The 3,964-nt window shown below is 39.8% G+C and overlaps 1 pseudogene; it reads left to right on the top strand.

Annotated features, from left to right (window-relative positions):
• The first annotated feature begins 2,326 nt into the window (after positions 1 to 2,326).
• On the top strand, positions 2,327 to 2,438 carry LOC111726736 (annotated as a pseudogene).
• Positions 2,439 to 3,964: the final 1,526 nt, after the last annotated feature.

Below are 3,964 nucleotides of genomic sequence, written 5' to 3'. Positions count from 1 at the left end.
AAGGTGTTGGTCAGTCTGGTTCCCTCTGGGGGCTCTAGGGCAGAATCTGTTTTCTTGTTTTTCTAGCCTCTGAAGGTGGCCTGCATTGCTTGGCTTGTGAGCCCTTCTTCACATCACTCCAACCTCTTGCTTCCATACTCACATCTCCCACCCTTCTCCTGTAGTCAAGTTTCCCCCATTTCCTCTAATTAGGACACTTGTGGTTACACTGGACCCACCCTGACATCCAGTATAATCCCCCATCTCAGGATCCTTAATCGCATCTTGAAAGTGCCTCTGCCATGTAAAGTAATAGCCATGGGTTCCAGGGATTAGGATGGGGAGATCTTTATTCAGCTTAGCACATGGAGCGCCCAGAGTCACCTCAGCTCTGTTAGTACTTCCACACGCTCAGAACTGGGCACCTGGGGTTATACCAGTGATGCATGCTCGCATAGTCATTGATTCTTTTCCAAGTTTATTTTCCCGATCTGCCCTCTATTTTGACCACATCTCTGCCATGGCAGCAGAGTGGAGCGGGCAGGGTATGTTCTCTGAACCTTAGCTCGGTGAAGCATGAAGCTGGTTCCATGGTGGGGACCCCAGTGCTTGTCTGTCAGCCCACGCTAAGGGTAACTTTGATCACTGCGGTGATGTCAATAACAATTATTTCCTCCTCTGTGATTAGCTCCACTCGAGCTGGGTCTAAATAATATCAAAACAGCCAGTCAATTTAGTCAATTTACTCAGTCTGTCAATTTAGTAGAAAATAAAAAATCAATTAGATTAGTGGTTTGAGTGAATTGACAGGTTGTGTCACAGATTCGGTTGAGCCTGAAAACCTTGTACAGACAAGCTCCTGGGCTGAGAGTCCCTCCCCCCTTATAGAGCTCGTTCTCCTAAAGGGCCACTGTATAGTCATGGTGATAAATGCAAAACCCTTCCTCTGAATTTTCAGGGATTCTCACTATTTCAAGCAATTTCTCATTGAGGATCTAATTTTAGCAATACTGTGCCAACATCCTAAGGGGGTCAGGCCAACTAAAGAAACAGGAAAGCTAAATAAGCAATCTGAAGACTCACAACAGCAGCAATGCGTGTCTCCTAAGATGTGCTCAGAACTGATTTAAGCACTCATGTGTATTAGCTAATTTAATCCTTTCAACAAATCTACAAGGTAGGAATTGTTATCACTTAGATTTTATGAGAAGTAATTGAAGGGCAAAGCTGGGATTCGAAGTCAGGCCTCTTAACCTACTTTCCCTCTAGATCAGGCGTTCTGAAGCCTGGTTGCATATGAGATTCTAGGGTAGTGTTTTTCAACCTTTTAAAAAATCTCATGGCACACTTGACTCTATAGTTAAACTTCCATGGCACAGTTAAATTATGTTGATCAAAAAAAAAAAGGAGTAAGAAAACAAATACACTTACTGTGCTTCGAAAGTCTTTCAAAAGTAATTTAATTAATGATCTTTGAAGATGTTTGTGGCACACCTAAGATCCTCTCATGGCACCTGGTTGAAAATCTCTGCACTAGAGAACCCGAAAATATGAAAAACTGTACACAGAAGGTCGTTCACTGCAGCTCTATTTGCAATAGCAAAAACCTGGATATAAACCTGAAAGAGCCATGGCCCACCTCCATCATGGAGTAGTAGGCTGCATAAAAGGGAGGGAGGAAGATCTCTACAGGGCACGAGGGAAGAATTCTAGCAGCGTGTGAGAAGAGCAAGGTGCGTGGCATGCTGCTTTTATTAAGAAAGGAGGGAATAATGTTTGTATATATCACACATGCCATATACAGTCATATATTAATACAATATACATAGGTATGTGTATATGTTTATGTGTGTATGCAGAGGGTGCCAAAAAGTTTAAGCACATTTTAAGATCTGTTATCTGCATACTACTTTCTGAAGTTGAACTGAAGGAAGCCTTATCAGTCAAGTGTACCTAGACATACTATGCACATCCATTTTACCTGCAATTCATACACTTTTGGGGAATGATTGATTTTATGCCCAATAAGACCTCTTAAAATGTGCACACATTTTTTGGCACACTCATATATGTGTAGATATGTGTAGTTACTTAGATGTAAGAGAATGGGAATTGAGTGGAGGGGGTGGGGATACAAAGCTAAACCCCTTTGACTACACCATTTTTAGACTTGACTTTTTGACTTTTGAACCGTGTAAATATTTTACATAATTGTAAAAGCAAATTGAATAAAAAAGCAATTCCAATGTATGAAAGTAAAATGAAGCAAATGAATCTAATTATGTATCTAGTTGGCATAACAACACAAAGAGTAATTATTCCAAGTGACTTTAAAACACAGTAATTTATCACTTCTAGGCCTTTTGGCTGAGAGCAAGTATGGTATCTGTTCTTATCTGTTTAAAACATAATAATTTGACTATATATCCTTAAGGACAAAAAAAATGGAAGAAATTTAAACAGTTTTTAGTAATTATATTGTTGATAGTAGTTGATACTGGCATTGGGAGGCTGTGTGTGTGGCACAGAATGAAACAAATTAATAATTATAAATGCAAATTTATTTTTCTTTTAATGAGAGGAAGGGGCTATACATGTAAGACCAATGAGTTAAATAAGAACTTTGTAGTCCAGAATCTAAATTGGACGTAAGATATAAACTCCTATTTTCTTGTTAAAAAAAGGAATACTTTCTACTCTGTCCACTGAAAAGTCCTGGAAATAGTCACCAACCCAGTAGCAGCAAACTCCCTTAGAACCAAGACCGTGGTCTCTAAATACCATATGACACAAACACAAACCAGAGACTCTTAGAAAAATAGATGATTCTATGTTTGGGGCAGGAAGGTACACACAAGCTGGGATATCTTGTAACACTGCAGACTAAGGAAACTGTTAACAATGACAGCAGAAGGATCATCTCAGAAGCACTCAGGAGACAGACTGAGCAGGCCAAAGGCAGGATAATTTGATCAGCATAAGAGCAACAAGAGCCACGGATTGGAACATACCAAATACTTTTACACTAATGACTTCTTACTCTAAAACAACTACAAAACTTCAGGCACCTTTGGAAGGTGGTAGAAACCAGCTCTGATTTTCTTTTTTCTTAGACACAGAGTCTCGCTTTGTCACCCTCTGTAGAGTGCTGTGACATTACAGCTCACAGCAACCTCCAGCTCTTGGGTTTAAGCAATTCTCTTGCCTCAGCCTCCCCAATAGCTGGGACTATAGGCGCCCGCCACAGCTCCCGGCTATTTTTGTTATGGTTTGGCCCGGGCAGGGTTTGAACTCTCCACCCTTGATATATGTGGCCAGCACCCTATTTACTGAGCCACAGGTGCTGCCCCCAGCTCCTAATTTTCAAAACTGGTAAATGAAGTGATGATATCAAGCATCTATTGTGTGTCTTTCCTGCTTGGATCATACATTTGGTAACCACATAGCTGATAAAAGGAAATGTCTCTTTATAGCTGACAAAAGAAAACAACTTCCGTAGATTTGGAAGATCATGGTTTTGAGAGTCCTAGTACATTAATGAATCTAGGCAATGATTTTTAATAACCTCCAACATCACAGAACAGAGGCAACCAGACATCTAGTCCCTTGGATGTGAGATAGTCTCATGAAATATAATAATTCAAAACTTTTGTTACATAAATTAACCCATTTATTGTAGGCTTGTGTTATCTGAAAAGGTAGAACTAATATTGGTTTTTCCATTCCTTCCGTCTTCTGATGGCAGACTTCACTGTAACAGCAGAAGTGGTATTGTGGGTCCAGGCACCACCAGCTACTGTTTTCATGCAGGAAACACAGCTCCTTTCTTCTTTTATTTATTTATTTATTTATTTATTGAATGTTAACTATGTACATTAATGCACTTCTGGGGTACAGTGTGGGGTTTTCACACACAATCTGAAACACTTCCATCAAATTGGTTAACATAGCCTTCGTGTCATTTTCTTAGTTATTATTTTAAAAC

The sequence above is a fragment of the Otolemur garnettii genome, unplaced genomic scaffold, assembly GCF_000181295.1.
Source record: "Otolemur garnettii isolate 467f Iridium unplaced genomic scaffold, OtoGar3 scaffold00077, whole genome shotgun sequence".
In the NCBI taxonomy this organism is placed as follows: Eukaryota; Metazoa; Chordata; class Mammalia; order Primates; family Galagidae; genus Otolemur; species Otolemur garnettii.
Note: the sequence above shows the minus strand (reverse complement) of the source record. Positions and strands in the feature narration are given on the sequence as shown.